Consider the following 15,964-nt stretch of genomic DNA (forward strand, 5'->3'; position numbering starts at 1 on the left):
ACTCCCTCCGTTTCTAAATACAAATATTTTTAGATATTTCAATACAAAGTACACATCAAAATATCTAAAAAGACATATATCTAAATAAGAGACTACATATTTTAGAGTGTAGATTCATTCATTTTGCTTCTTATGTAGTCTCTTATTGAAATATCTAAAAAGACATATATTTAGGAACGGAGGGAGTACTTGCTATTAATATATTATCCTTTTTAAAAGAAATGATAGGCGCGTGGGACAGAGAAAAGGAGGGCCACAATCATCGATCCACACATTCTGGTCCAACCCATTAGAATGTACTACCTCTGTCCTGGTTTATTGGTCCTCTTAGTATTTTGTACCAAAATTTGACCATAGATTTAACTCACAAACTGTTAATGCATGTCATCAAAAAATTATATCATTGATTCGTATTTCAGCATAGTTTCAAACGATACTGTTTTTTAGATAGGCATTAATATTTTGTTAACTAAATTCCTGGTCAAAATTTGGCACGAAATACTAAGAAAACCAATAAACCAGGATGGAGGTAGTAATATTTTGAGCAGTCTGGGTCATTACTTTAGCTTTGCCGACTGTTTTAAAGCACTCAACAAACATATTATATTTATTTTTCTTAATGCTTTCATTATTTTGGTTTCCTTGCTATTTATTTTCCTAGAATAAGCTTTGCCCATCATCTATCTATGTACCCCTTCCGTTTCTAAATATATGTCTTTTTGAAGATTCTAATATGGACTACATACGGCGTGAAATGAGTGAATCTACCCTCTAAAATACACCTATATTCATCCGTATGTAGTCCATATTCAAATGTCTAAAATACATATATTTAAGAACAGAGGGTTAGATTAAAAGAAAATTACTGGTGCTACTATTCAACGCCCTCTTCACCAAGTGAATATGGTGGCATCTTCACCAAATGAATATGGTTCCATTCTTGTCTTCGTGGCAAGCTTTCTCTCATTTACTTGAATCTTGCATACAGATTTATCATATATTTTTCTCTCTTTTCCTCTCCCTGCATTTATTTCTTCTTGTTCTCCAACTGAATACATCCCGCACCCGCCACTTTACTCCAATAAATTCAAGATCGGTTAACCAACCATCTTTATTGTGCCCACATCCTAATTATAGATCAAAACTTTTCAATGGAAATTTACAACTCTCAGTTTGGTCTACATCACCATCCATGTGCTGGCTTACGTGGTGTCTAGCCTCGCCATTGGCAACGGCATCAAGGACGGCAACTTCAGCATCTATGAGGATGCCCGCGATGTACATATCATATTCCTAATTAAAATTACAGTTTCCTGATGGTGCATGACGAAAAACAGTAGATATTCTTAATTAATGGTCTGACAGTGAAATAAAAGACATGCAAACTTCCGAGTTGATTTATTTTATCAGAGCGGCCACACAGCCCCATTTTCATTGAGAAAATGGAGTCACAAACACAGCGTAACATAACACTACAAGACAGGTAAAAAACCTTATAGTCGTAGGCATCTGAACCACATTTGCACAATCTTCGAATGTTAGATCCCCTACCATGGGCTATTTTGAAGATATCCTGCTCCACCTAAGAGAGCTTTGTACTAAAAAATGCAGAAAACATTCACTAGTTATCTTTTTCTGGTGAGAGCATCTCGAATGTTATTAGTGGCTGATATTCTGCAAGTCTCTAAAAGGTTTGATCATGTTTGATGTCACAAAAATTCATATTTTCTGGATCATCTTTGATAAGTTTTTTGTCGGTTTTATGAGAACTCGGTGTAGTACAACCAATTGTGGCCACACGTTTGTGGTCTAGGAATGCACACAACATAACTATCGTATTTTTTGGCTTTACTGGAAGCACACGTTGAAAACATTCCTTGTTTGCAAACAGTAAATAATAAAGCAGCAGAACCAATAGATACTACGTCTATAGTTCTACCGGTATAAGCTGGCCACCAATTTTTAGACAAATCAAAAAAAGATTTGGGCGTTTTGGGGTTACCCAGCACCCCACAAGCCACATTCCAGAAAAACGTAGCAAAAGAGCATGTAAACATGAGATGACTAGTACTCTCCTCCGCCCAAAACAAGAGATTATCCTTGATTTGGATCATTAGCCACACAAAAGCTTTGAGTTTCAGTGGCGTCTAACTCCTTCAATTAGAACTTAAAGCGAAAACAGCAATTGTAGTAAAAATAAACCGGTATAAAAATTTAACAGAGAAAGCCCTGATTTAGTTTTTCGAAAAGGCACGCTTCATTATTTAAAAGATTTAAACATTACACCTGGCCTTTGCATAAGTAGGATGAACACAGCCAAACAAGGTCCACACAGCAAAACGAAATATAAAAACGCCAAAATACAAAGAACCATGTAAAGTTTGTAGAACGCCTACACCATATGGGGGCCAATCTAAATATCATGCTCCCACCCATGTTGGGTAAAAGTATCCCTCGCGGTAGCCTTCAATCGTGTACACACCTTTGTTAACATGTCTTGATTCTCCACTCTTAGCAGAGATGACCATAAATGAAGAGTCATGATACATCTATAGATAACCTTCATAACTTTGACAGGTTCCACAGTCAATGTGACCTGACTACACATATCTAACAATTTATTCCGCAGATGGAGAGTGTTCCCATATAGACATCTCGAAAATCTATTGCAATTAAAATCCTGCTGGAATACGTTTGCAATAGTAACATTCTGACAAGAAGTTCAATTGTATAAGCTAGGTAATAGTTGAGAGAACGGCTTGTCACTCAACCAAGCATCGTCCCAAATAGTTGATTTTACAACCCTTTCACAGCAAGTATAAACATTATCCTTGACACTCATTCAACAATTCCAGAATTGTGAATTGCCAGGCAATACCTCACAATGTGTCAAAGTTTTCCTTGATATTTTTTGATCTAATCATCCCTAGCAGTAGTGCGGGTTTAACGCCTAGCAGTAGCGCAGGGGCCCGCGCTACTGCTACGGCGCTACAGCTAACGTTTAGCAGTAGCTCGTTTCACCCATCGCTACAGCTATTCGAGTTTACCAGTAGCGCGTTTGAAGAACCTCGCTACTGAAAAAAACTGCAGCAAGCCTGTTAACCAGGCGCTACTGCTAAGGGAGCGCTGCAGCTACACACATACCCCACATTACAGTTATTATTTTCTGTATCTTTTCGGCAACTTATTTACTCTGTTTTTTAATAGGTTTTACACAATAGTCTCTATCATATCATACACACGATAGTCTCATCATACCACACGCATATAAATAGTCTCATCAAATCATGTCATCATCATCCAACACAAGTGATGTCTCTCATCATCATCGATCTCGAAATAGCGATAAAAGTTATGATATGTCTCGAATACATGCAACTACATCGTCATCCTATACACATGTTACATCATCCATCTATACCATGGTATAGAAGAGAAGAGTTATCACTATGAGCAAGCACGGAATTATGCAGTACATGACGTGTAGTTCTGATTCCTCTCTCGCGCTAGCGTGAACCTCAAGTAACTAACTTCTGCTTCTTGTCCGCTATCGAACCCTTTATGGCTGCCGCCCGAGAATCGTGACACTTGGGCCTGACACTCTGGCCACTCGCCGTACACGCACATAACCCTCCCTATGTACATGGCATAGAACTTCTTAGCCATCAAGGACCTATGTACCTGTTAGGGATGTATCTTCATCAAGCGAATTCAACATAATATATTTGAGCAACATGAGAGGAAAGAGTTAGCAAATAGATGCAACATATAGTAAACATAATTAATCAATGCATGTTCATTGTACCCAAACTAATTAATTAGATGTACGTAGGTTATAGTACCCAAACTAACAAACTAGCGTTACGCAAGTTAAGCAGGACCGTTGACATCACAAAATTTCATCGCTACAGAAAGTACAAGTTCAACCCACACATCATCATCTGGATCGTCAATCACTACAAGTTTCATCCATCCATATTCGGGAGGATGCACCCTAGCTTCATGAACAACGTCAGGTCCAAACATTGTAGGCCTATGTGAGTTCAGATGTCATCTCGCGATATAGGGCCGTCGTGGAACATTCCCTTCTCTTTGAGGACGTCTTTCATGATGATCATTGCAATGTCCTTTTGGAGGAGAAAGAAGTCACCTCTGAGTTTATAATCCGGTTCGGTTCCTAAGGATTCTGCCCATTTGCGGATATGTTCATCGTTTCTAGTTGTCATGCGAAGATGTTGCCGATCCCTTCTGAACTACATCATGAGATGGAGGATGTAGAATCCATCGTTGTTGTTTGCTACCAGTTGACGTACCGAAATGAAGTTAGTTTTATGCAAGAAACCTGGCGGCCCTTCCTTTGTTTCCTGATCTCGATGTGGCCACCCATCATGCTGAAGCCATTGACAGAGCTATCCAGAATATTCATTATGTGGATGTAGTCTTTCTTCTCGAAGTTTCTGGACGAGTCAAAATACACAGAGTAGGAAACTCGCGCGAAAAGAATGATAAGGACGACGCGTCTGTTGCTGCAGAAAATAAGGACACCTAAAATTAGCCTCCATATGAGCGAAGGAACGATTGAAATATACGAAAGGGTTTTCCGGCAATGACTTACATTGGATGATAAGGCAGTTGAACCGTTTCCTTGTCCTTATTCATTATCTTGAAGTTATCGATGTAGTTCCTAGGAGCTTGACGTTCAAAGTTGCCGAGACTCAAGAAGGACTCATGCATGTAGTATGGATCATCAACCGAGATTTGGTCTCTCCCAATGACGAAGTTCATATGTGGTGCAAAAAGGCGGACGATGTGATCAAACCGCAGGAAGAACACACCCGCGGGGAGTGTGTCGACATAGCACTTGGCCTCAGGCACACCAACCACATAAAGATGGTATCCTGGAGCTTTCGAGGCGAGAAGGCTTTCTCTGTTGACATCACATGGTTGTGTAGTCTCCTGAGATCTCCCGTTATGCCCTCTATCGGTTTTGGCGGTAGAATTGGCTCGCCCGTGACATGGTACCTCACCGCACCTTTGACCGGTGCATGGTCTGTAAAATCAGTCGACGGAGCCGACTGGCTGCTAGAAGCTTTGGCAGCTTTGGCGGCAACAGAGCCTCTCTTTGGAGGTCTCTTCCTCTGCTTTTACTTGGGTTAACCTTCCAGACCCTTCCTTAACCCAGCCACCAGTGTTGTCGGGCTAAGCACTGTATGACCCTGGGCTAGTTGACCCTGTGTTGAGGCGGCATCTGGATGCGTGTCCTGTGAGGATTGCATGAAGAAAGACTTCTTTCAATCAAACCAAGGACATTCCTACCTGGGCACATCATCCATCTTGTCATCCGCATGCTCATAGCCCGATCATATGGCTGACACATCATTTGTCCATCGTTATAGGCACCGGTATTGAGGAACCAAAGAGGGTCCTCCTCCTCCATCTCATCATCCACTCCTTGTTCCACTGGGCGACTACATCATGCACTATTGGACCCCCTTCCTCACGTAGTCCGCTGCTCTCACCTGGCACAAGATTAGGCGCTGGTAATTGCGTAGGTGCGGTGGGGTTCATTGGTGTGCTCTCGGCCGCCTCCACACGAAGAAGATTCTTCGGCCGCAACAGCATCCAACACTTGCATTCTCCAAGCTGCATCGGGGTCTCGTCCTCCTATCCCCTGAGCAGTACTGGAGGTGCCAGATCCTCGTGGCCTGTTTCTACACTCGACAAGGTAACCCTGAAGGTGCCAACGGGGATCGCCTGGCCATGGAACGTGCATTCCAAGGGCTTCATTATAATTGCCTTTCCCACGTCCACCTTCTGGCCATTGATCATGTACAGTATGGTGCACGAGGTTTCGTCGGCCTGCGAATACATGTCTGCAGTGTAAGATATCCGAAGGGAAACAAAAATGGAAGATTATTGATATGTTGGTGTGACATGTAATTAACGTGAGGGCGTCAAGGTTAGCAATAATTGAAGGCCTGCCTAGCATGCCAGAGTTAGAGGACGGGCTGCTAAGAGCGGCTGCAGGTGTGGGAGCAGGTGCACTTGAGAGAGCAGGTGATGGGGCGATGTCCACCGAGTTGCTCCCGATGAAGCAAGGAATGGGAAAATCCTTTATCATTTTGTCTGGATTTTGCTTTCGTCTAGTCGATAACAGCTCGAATCAAGTTTTAACCGAAGCTACAAAATCATTTCTGCAGGCAGCTAAAGTTGCATCGACTGCCTGCTGGACCACCTCTTTTTTGGTCGCTTCTACGGCCTCATCTGCTTTTTTTTTCTCGGCCTCAACTGCATTTTTCTCGACCGCAAGCTTCACCTCCTAGTTGATTTTCACCTAAATGGCCTTCTTTTTCTGCCTTTTGGCCTCCGGGCCCTCATCGTAGTAGTACTTCCGTCTGGCGCCGTCTCCGACGCCGTGCACATGTCCATATTGCAGCTGCTGGTCCAAAGGGAGTCCCTTCAGTATGTTCAAGGCCCGGTTGAGAGGGGTGTCCCACTTGGGCCTCGTTGATGACTGAGATGACGAGTCCCTACCGGCCGCAAGCCTGTGTTGCTCCTTCTGCAAAATGAATGTGAACCGTTTACAAATATTACTACAATGTGTATTAGATTTGATCAGAAGCTAAATGTAAGGTGGTAAAATAATAAATACCAGTATTCTAATCAATTTCCTCATGATCGGTTCCGTGTATCAAATCTTATTTTCCTTGTCCCACTTGTACCGGGCCCTGATGAAGTCACACTCCAACGGGTCGGTGAACTCCGCGAAGGGGTCTGGGAGCCCCGCGGCTTCACGTACTGCGTCATCCTTATCCCATTTGGGCATCTTTCCAAGGTAACCACGGCCTTCGAGGCGATGGTTCCCCTGTACCTTTTCTGAAGCCCCTTGAATAGCTCAGACTTAAGCTTGGCTTCCTCGGTAGCCAAGTGTCCTTGAATTTTTTGAACTCCTCTTCCGTAAATGTCGGATTTTGCACCAAAATCTGGGACAGGGGTTCTTTAGCATCAATCGCTCGTTTCATCCTCACTTTCCAAGCAGCCAATAAGTTGCTGAACATGCCCATGGCGGGTTGTTTTTCTTATCCATGCTATCATATTCCCATGGAAATTGTTTGCGGCCATCCTGGCTGGGGAAATGGAATCTGTTGGGCCGCTCCGTTAGGAGCAAGTGCTCCATATTTCGTTTAATCCTTAAGTCACAGTCGTTGATGCTTGCGATTTCTCGTAGGATGCATTCGACTTTCTTGCCGTAGCACTTGTGAGCTTCAGCCGGTATTATTGGCTCAAATTTGTCTGGGTGCATCTTTGTGACCAGCAGTCTTCCGATGTCGAGATTTTTAGGGCGTTGTGTCCTCCTCTTCTGCTAGTTCATTTCGTTCGCAGCTTCAGTGCCGGTACCTTCCGCGCCGGTCTTGGCGCCGCCATCCCTATCGATGTCGGCGGCAGTACCATCGTCCGCTATGACCAGGGTGCCCTGCAAACCTTGTGTTTGCTGACTAGACAAAAAGTTGAGGTAATCATGTTCACGGTCATACTGTATGCCATCGGCATCATGATCAGAAGCCCCAGTTTGGTCGTTGTTTGACATGTTTCCTACTACCAAGTTTGTTTGTTTAATTCTTAAACTATAATAAAATGAGTAATGACATGAAAAAAGGCCTATGGTTTGTCGGAATGTCGTTTTATTTTCGTCCTAGCAAATCCCAAGCACTCAATATACCTACTTTCTAGCACAAGTCATGCCGAAATTCACGGGAAATTTGGCATGACCTTTGCTAAAAAGTGGACATATCGAGCGCCTGATGTTCGCCTGAACGAAAATGAATCAACATTCCGCCAAAACATAGGCCACTCGAATCATTTTCCCTGCGAAGATATACTAGAAAGATACATCTGTATCACCACATACGCATCAAACCACTTGGTTTGACATACACACATGATTCCAATGGCACCGGATTTACAAAATAGAATAACATAAAAGAGAGAAAATTTGATACCAATCAAAATTCCTGGAATAAAAGTCTGTCCTAATTTGGTTCGTAGCCCAATTAGTAGAATAAAATTTCGGTCCTAATTTGATACCTAGCTAAATTCCTAGAATAAATTTCTTTACACTTAGGGGTCCTAGAAGAAAATTTCTATACACTTAGGGTTCCTAGAAGCAAAATTCCTAGAACAAATTTTTTGTCCTAATTTGATACCTAACAAATACCAATGAAAATTCCTAGAATAAAATTTCTGTCCTAATTTAATACCTAGCTAATTTCCAAAATTAAATTTCTATACACTTAGGGTTCCTAAAATTGCTGTACTAATTTTAAACCTAGCTAAATACCAATCAATCTAGCTACCTAGGGTTCATACTAAATCCTAGCTTCCTAGGGTTCATAATAAATCCTAGGGTTCATACTAAATCCTAGGTTTCATACTTAATCCTAGGGCAAACAGAGAGGAGAGGAGAGAGAAGGAGGGGCAGGGGCTTACGGGGGGGGGGGGGGGGGACAGAGGGGGGGGGCGGGTGGAGGAGGGCGACGGACGGGCCGGCGACAAAGGACGCGCGGCAAAGGGCGACGGAGGGCGCGCGACAGAGGGCTACGGATGGGCAGGCGACTAACAGCAATAGACTGATAACCCACAAGTATAGGGATCAATTGTTGCCTCTTCCGATAGGTAAGAGTGTCGAACCCAACGAGGAGATACAGGTAGAATTTATATTCCCTTCAAGTTCTATCGACCACCGATACAACTCTATGCACGCTTGTTGTTCGCTTTACCTAGAACAAGTATGAAACTAGAAGTACTTTGTAGGTGTAAAGGGATAGTTTTGCGAGATAATAAAGAACACGTAAATAAAAGCTAGGGGTTGTTTAGATAAAGAAACAATTAAGTTAGTTTTAGTAGAGAGCTTTTTATCACAAGAAAGTTATTTGTCCCTAGGCAATCAAGAACTATACTGGTAATCATTATTGCAATTTTATATGAGGGAGAGGCATAAGGTAACATGCTTTCCCTACTTGGATCATATGCACTTATGAATGGAACTCGCAAGAATCCGCAACTACTAAAGATCGTTAAGGTAAAACCCAACCATAGCATTAAATATCAAGTCCTCTTTACTCCCATACGCAACAACCCACTTACTCGGGTCTGTGCTTCTTTCACTCACGCCACCCACCATAAGCGAATCATGAACATCATAGGACAAAACAAATCTTCTCAAACATAATAGGCTACACTAGTGCGCGTCGGTCCTAAACAAATGGTTTTTAACCCCTTTCACGACGACATTTGGAACCATCACCAAGTGAGTGTGGGTGATAGGGGGGTCCTTCGCACACGACCTAGAAACCGTCGGGGATATGCCCTTCAGGCACACACGCTCGGCAAAATGAGGTCGTGTGCGACCGGCGAGCGCTCAGATACGGAAATATGTACAGTAGAGCTAAAAAAATACAATTTTACGGCGAAATTGTTTTCGGTCGCATGTACATCCCACACAGTCAGTCCCTGCTAAACGTTTCCGTTTGTATGTACATCCCACACAGTCGCTCTAAGGAAAACGTTTCCCTTCACAGGTAGATCACACACAATTTTTCCTGTTAAATCATTTGCGTTATTGAATGTATAACACACAGTCCGTAGAAGAAACTATGTGGCAAAGGCTGTCCATGACACATAGTTTTTATGTGGTAAACATTTACGCAAGGTGGCCTAACGAAAACAGTTTTCAAGAGAAAGTCGTGCGTGATTGTTCATTGATCCAACACGGTTTATTCCTAGAAACTGTGTGCGTTGCCTGAGGTCATCGCCCACGGTATTTTTTCAATAACCGTTTGCAATAGCAAAACCCAATTAGCAGGCTAATTATCTGATTATTCATAATCCATTTATTAATCTAATGGACATTCATATTAGGCACACAATATATTTCATTTCCATATTAAGGAAGCAGAATTTCATAACTGAAATACATTAGAGTACAACATGATATAGCTTCAGCACTCAGCTACCCCATTACACAACTGCACCAGCAGCAAGTTCCACATGCAACATGTAGAACCTTTCGAAATTAGCATCATAGACGCTATATAGACAAATGCATCTCATCTGGAAAACTGCTGAAGAGGAAGGCGAATATTGAGCCTTCATTCATGTTGAAGGTCTTTGCAAATTTAGGCCAGTGCCTGTGGATGATTGACCGTCCGTTCGTCGTCCTCTTCAGGAACACTTCAATATTGAACCGTGGGTGTTGTATGAAAACCTTCCTCGCCTCCTGGCCATAGAGTTGGTTTGAGAGGTAATCATTAGTGAACTGCTTTGGAAAGGCCTGAAAACAAGGATATGCATCAATATCTTCTCTATATTGGAAATGGGGCAAAAGAATAAAAAAAGGCAAGGTATAATAGTTAGTACCATCTTGTAGTGAAATGATGTCTTCTTCATTGTGCAGACAAAGATCTTGTTGTTTTTTGTCGCTAATTTCTTTATCCTAACAATCTTTCCGAGTTTCTTGATTTGATTGATATTCATGGACAACTCATTTCCCCATACGCAAAAAGGGTCGAACAGTGGGTCAAAACCTCTGACACCAGGACCTACATATGCAAGAGAAAATTGTTAAAAACCAAAATATTAGAATGGTTCCTGCAATTGCACAATAATGTGCTATTAGAGAACGAACCATGCACGTGCTAGCCTCGATTGTAAACCTCAGTGCTTCCCATTGTTTCCCTGCAACACATATAAGGTAGTTAGTCATCATGTTAAGTTAGGGTTCGCATGCTATCAGTAAAATATGTTGATGGAAAATAAGCACATTGCAGATTCATCAGATTAATTCAGGCCACACGGAAAACCCATTTACCGAAACCAAGCATGATTGAGAACTAGGAAATATAGCACTTGTATATGTTTCTCATGTATTAAGTGCAGCCAAATTTGATTTATTCCTCACATGGTATACAATAACAGAATGCACCCACAACTATTGAACATCGCATTGCAGAATTGAACCAAACAGTTAACTAAACACCACAACACAAATGAACAACACGTTAACTGAGCACCACATTGCACAATGTATAACCAAACCAAGCATGCTTGACAACTTGGAAATATAGCAATTGTATTCGTTTCTCATGTATTTTGTAAAGATAAATTCGATTTATTTCTCACATGGAAGACAATACAAAATTGCAGCCTGAAGAATTGAACATCACATTTGCAGAATTGAACCAAACAGTTAACTTAAGACGACAACTAATTAACAAAACAATTAATAAGTGAGCACCACACTGCACGACATATAGAACATATACACTAGAGCAACAGATTGCATGGTAAAATTAGATAGCACAATTCACTAGAATTTGTGAAGGGGAGGCAGGAGCAGCACACGCAACGGGTAAACCGAGCATGCTTAACCAGCGTAGCTAGCAAATGGCAAGGTGCTCCTCCAAGATCTGGGGGTTGGCACGAATGGCAGCCATCACGACCTCATCCGCGCGTGCGGTCGTGATTTGCTTCTCCGCTGTCAAATGCTCCTTGAGATCCTGGCTATACTGCGTGCACCATGGCTTAGGCCGACGCTTATTTGGTGGAGGGGTCGGTGATTTGGGTGGAAGGTGTCGCGCTCGCGCCGGTGGTCGGGGCATGTGGGATGTGGAAGGAGGAGGAGGATGGGGGTCGAGTGTGGATTACCTGCCTGGATAGACGAGGCCGAGCAGCGTGAAGGAGGGTCGCCGACGAGGAGACGGCGCTGCAAGCAAGGAGTGAAGGTTTCAACTTGGAAAGGAAGGCGGAAAGAGGGGGTAATGTGGCTTTTGGTAAGGGAGAGGGGGCGGGGAGGTAGATATTTCTGCGGAAGCCGCAAATTTGGAATCGCTTCAGCCAAAAAACTGGCGCACAAAGTGTCATCAGACACAGTCCCTTGTTCAGAACTGTGTACGGTATTGCATAATATGGGTACAGAATGGAGACTACAGTACACTCACACTTCTTAATCGAGCAAGTTCAACAATTAAACAGAGCTAGCTGACCTAAACATTAGTCTAACAAATTAAAGACCGGCGCTCTTAATTAAACAAAACAAAGAGTACTACTATGGCTAGTGCTCGCCGATCTCCGCTGCCGTCTCCATGTCCAGCTCACGCCCGACGGTCTCCTGGGGAAGGGGCTCCATGGCATCCATCGCACCATACTCGGCAAGCATCTTGCCATCCGCGTCCGCCATCTCTTTGGAAAAGGCCGCCACGAGCTGGGTGTGGGCGGATGCGATCTGGGCTTGGACGGGCTCCGTCGTCGCAAGGTATGCGGTGGAGGAATGGACGGCTGCTCGAACGCTCTCGGCGATTGCCAGCTCTTCGGCCGTGGGTTGCCGACCGTTGTCGGAGAAGCTTCGTTCGATTTGTGCGGTGACCGCCAAGAGCTAGGCGTGGGCGGCCTCCATCAGGGCTAAGGCCGTCGCTGTGGAACGGACAGCTGCTGTGCCGCTCTCGCCAGTTGCTATCCCCGAGGCAGATGTTGCTGCCGCCACCTGAGAAGCAACAATGGCCGTTTGGGCTGCCTTTGCCGCCCGGTCGCAGATTGCAGCCGCGCTCATGCACGCTGGAGTGGGCCACCGAAGTTGCCCTCACGACGCGGGTCCACGTGCCCATCTTTCACCGGCGATGATTGAACAGTGAAATGATATTTGGGGAGCGAGCTAGTGTGCTTGAGACGCCGTCTGTGGACTGTAGCCGACGCACCTTCTCGTGTAAGCCATAGGCGTACTATACACCGACGGTGCTCTAGGATATGTTGTGCTGCATCTCACACGGTTGCTGATAATAAACTGTGTGCGATCTACTTGATTTTTCATCTTGATTTGAATTACATAATGGGGTCACAGCGGCAATGGACGGTGTTTGAATTGCTAGACCTTTTATCTGGAGTGAACATGCAACTATATGTGTGTCATAAAAGAAATGGAATTATTCAGGGTTCGGCTGAACATTTTATACATTAAATTGGTTTTCTAGCCATTTCAGGTGCACAATTCAAATTTGAACTACATGCACATGGTCCAGTGCATATAAATTGGTTGAAAAATCAAATCTGTGTCCTTGGGTGCATGCTTAGGTCCCATGCAAGAAATGGGAAAGAATTTCAAACACCAGGGCACCGTTGATTGCGGGTAAAACATTGAGATGCCTGGTTTTTAAATTATAGTAAATCCAAAACTCGTCTAAAATTCATGAAACTTGGCATGCTATCATGAGCGGCATCAACATGCCGTGGTAATTTTTTTGTCCCATTTGGGGAAGGTTTGGGTATATGCTTCTCACAAACCGGAGCTCCTCACAACAAGCATGATGGTTTCGGTAGGGAACGTCCCACCTTTGGGGACGAAACGATATCCATTGCCTCTTATTGCTTTCAAATTTTTTCTCATGTCAACATAGAACAACAGGAGTGTTGTGTGAATTTTTGTGATTTTTCGGGGTTCGTTTGGACATTTTTATCCATTAACTGAGTTTTCAATGCATTTATGTGCACAATTCAAATTTGAACTACATGCACATGCTCCAGTGCATACAAATTGGTTGAAAAATCAAATCTATTTCCTTGGGTTCATGCTTAGGTCCCATGCAAGAAATGGGAATGAATTTCAAACACCAGGGCACCGTTGATTGCCGGCAAAACATTGAGATGCCTGGTTTTTAAATTCTAGTAAATCCAAAACTCGTCTGAAATTCATGAAACTTGGCATGCAATCATGGAGCGGCATCAACATGCCGTGGTAAATTTTTTGTCCCATTTGGGGCAGGTTTGGGTATATGCTTCTCACAACAAGCATGATGGTTTTCGGTAGGGAACATCCCACCTTTGGGGATGAACGATATCCATTGGCTCTTATTGCTTTCAAATTTTGTCTCGTGTCAAAATAGAACAACAGGCGTGTTGTGTGAATTTTTGTGATTTTTCGGTGTTCATTTGGACATTTTTATGCATTAGCTGAGTTTTCAATTCATTTATGTGCACAATTCAAATTTGAACTACATGCACATGCTCGAGTGCATAAACCTGTGTCCTTGGGTGCATGCTTAGGTCCCATGCAAGAAATGGGATTGAATTTCAAACACCAGGGCGCCGTTGATTGCCGACAAAACTTTGAGATGCCTGGTTTTTAAATTCTAGTAAATCCAAAACTCGTCTGAAATTCATGAAACTTGGCATGCTATCATGGAGCGGCATCAGCATGCCATGGTAATATTTTTGTCCCATTTGGGTCAGGTTTGGGTATATGCTTCTCACAAACCAGAGCTTCTCACAACAAGAATGATTGTTTCGGTAGGAAACGTCCCACCTTTGGGGACGAAACGATACCCATTGCCTCTTATTGCTTTCAAATTTTTTCTCGTGTCAACATAGAACAACAGGAGTGTTGTGTGATTTTTTGTGATTTATCGGGGTTCGTTTGGACATTTTTATGCATTAACTGAGTTTTCAATGCATTTATGTGCATAATTGAAATTTGAACTACATGCACATGGTCCAGTGCATATAAAATGGTTGAAAAATCAAATTTGTGTCCTTGGGTGCATTATTAGGTCGCATGCAAGAAATGAGAATGAATTTCAAACACCAGGACACCGTTGATTGCCGGCAAAATATTGAGATGCCTGGTTTTTAAATTCTAGTAAATCAAAACTCTTCTGAAATTCATGAAACTTCGCGTTCTATCCTGGAATGGCACCCGACATGCTGTGATATTTTTCGTGTCCATTTCGAGAGAAGGCGCACTTGAATAATGACAGCCAACAAAGGCATTTTGGAAAAATAGTTGCCACTTTAATATCTCAAACGTTTGTAGAATTCAAACCGTGTGCGTTCTGTTAACCATTCACGTGATGCCACTTGTCTTGATTTTAATGGCTGTAGGAGGTGTCGTACGGATAGCTTCTTGACCTTGACTGAACGGTAGGCATGCGAGCGCCATCCTGTGCGCAGGCTGACCGAGAGGCGTGCAAGCTGTCCTCGAATGCGTAGGCTCGCCGGGAATCGTGCGAGCTGTACGGTGCGCAGGCTCACTGGGAAGCGAGACCTTTGACTTCCATGGCCGCCCGCCTTGCTCGCATCCTCTTCATTAATGGCACCCGAGCCGTAGTTTAATTCGCTTTTTAAATATAAAACACTCATCGCTAACGTTTTAGTTAGAACACCCGTATGCAAACCGACAGCTTCCCCAGGAAGCCAAGAGAAAATGTGCCGAGCAGGATTTCTACAGCTCTTGATCGCAAACGTTTTAGATAGAACACCCGTATGCAAAGTGAGAGCAGCGCAGGATTTGTGCATCCCTTCAACTCAAACTGTTGTTTTGGATGACCCGTGTGCAACCACGTACAAACAATTTGGTAAGATTTGTCAATCCTTGTAACACTGCGATTTGTCAAAATATGAAGCTAAAAATCACTAGCAGTATCTAATTTTTGCAACTAAAATTCAATAATTAAGCATAGATTTCATTCATAGATTAAGCAGTCGTTCTTAATTTATACAAACAGTTCAACTCGATAGCTGAACCGACCAAACTTTTCCCCAATTGTTGCCAACCACGTACTGAAAGAGCTAGTTCAACTATATATACTAGCTAATTTTAAGTACGTTGTACAGTTCCACCACATCTATAGTCAGATGAACTGAACAAAATAGCCCCTAAATACTACTCTTACTACTACTACTGCGGAGGGGCTTTGTACTACTTCCGGCTGCCTCTCCTCTGCCGAGCGCGCTCAGTAAGAGGCCGAGGAGGAGGAGCCAACCGACGAGCTAGGCAACCGCAATACGGTGCCTGCCGCTGTTGCAGCTTCAGCGACGCTCACCTCGAACGCCCTCTGCCGCTCCAGACGACCCCTCTCGAAGCGGTGGTTCTCCTCGTACATCTCCTGATTCCTCGCCTCTGAGGCAGCGTGTGCGGCGG

The sequence above is a fragment of the Triticum aestivum genome, chromosome 7D, assembly GCF_018294505.1.
Source record: "Triticum aestivum cultivar Chinese Spring chromosome 7D, IWGSC CS RefSeq v2.1, whole genome shotgun sequence".
In the NCBI taxonomy this organism is placed as follows: Eukaryota; Viridiplantae; Streptophyta; class Magnoliopsida; order Poales; family Poaceae; genus Triticum; species Triticum aestivum.